Source organism: Apis dorsata, unplaced genomic scaffold, assembly GCF_000469605.1.
Source record: "Apis dorsata unplaced genomic scaffold, Apis dorsata 1.3 scaffold_347, whole genome shotgun sequence".
Lineage (NCBI taxonomy): Eukaryota > Metazoa > Arthropoda > Insecta > Hymenoptera > Apidae > Apis > Apis dorsata.
The window spans coordinates 396,841-398,085 of record NW_006263614.1 but is presented as its reverse complement, the minus strand read 5'-3'; positions in this window follow the sequence as shown (position 1 = coordinate 398,085).

Genomic DNA, 1,245 nt, shown 5'->3' with positions numbered 1-1,245 from the left:
CGGCACAGGTTTGGTGGGGATACGTTGGAGAAGTGTGCTGGCTGTGGGGCGTGGTGGGGGGTGAGCTTTCCTCACTGCCGCAGTAGAGTAGCGGCCTTCGACGCGATCTGATCTTGGTCCGTGTCGTGTTCTCCTGCGTGTGTCAATTTTTGAGTGTGTGTGTGTTTGTGTGTGAGAACGTGATACGCAGGCCATTTTCTGTCCCTCGAATTATCACTCTTACACCTTTTTCTTCCACACTTTTGCCACGTTTATCGTGAGCTTCTCAAGCGTTTACCGTTTATACGCGAGTGTGGATATATAACCCGATAGTGACCAGTGCAAGCCTCCATTTCTTCGTTTCGGGCTTCCCCTGCCAAGGATTAATCGGGCAATTCGTTCTCTTACGGAACGATATTCGACGAAGATCAGATTATATACAGTGAAGTGCCGCAATTAACGACGTGTATATCTGCAAGTTCGAAGAGAGCGGTTTTTATTATTATTATAGCGCTAAGAAACCGGCGCCACCCGTTCTTTGGTGCAGTGTGGAAAAGGAAATCGTGGCAGTTGTTGGACGAGCGGGCGTCCTCCGCAACATCGCGCCATTGTTCGCAAGGGTCACGAGAGCAGTGGTGTATCGTGCTGGTTCGCAAGAAAGTGTAGCTCGATTTCGATCGCAGCTAGCGATCTCGCCAACGCGTTCTCGTTGTCGCGATCGGTTCTTTTCGCAACAAAGGCTCGCTCGCTCTCTCTTTCTCTTGTGATCCACCACCAGTGGAAGGATCATCAACCGATACTCGTGGCAAATATATATCGGGGCGAAGATACGAGTGCGGTAAAAAGCAAAGTGCATCGACTGGTGGCTGGGAAAGTAAGAAAAGAGAAAAGAAAAGAGAAACGTATCGCGCGACCATTGTTCGTCGGTCGATCAACGTCTGTTACTACGCTTCGTGGTTATTCGGCAAGCTTCGTAACCGATCGTATCCCATGGCTTCGTACGGTTCTCTCTCGCGCGACGACGAGTGATCTCGTCGCACGCAGTGCGCGCCAGGGTGCTGCCGGTGTATTCGAGTTGATGGTGTTCCTTGTTATTCGCGGTGATTATCGATATCGTATCGCGAAACTAGGATACGCGAACGAACGATCTTGAACATCAGATCGAAGCCACATAGTGTGAATTTCATTCTTTGGAAGGAAAATCGTCTTTCGTCTTTCGTATTATAGTGCGTGCGTGTGTGTTGGATTAACGAAAGAAGAAAACCG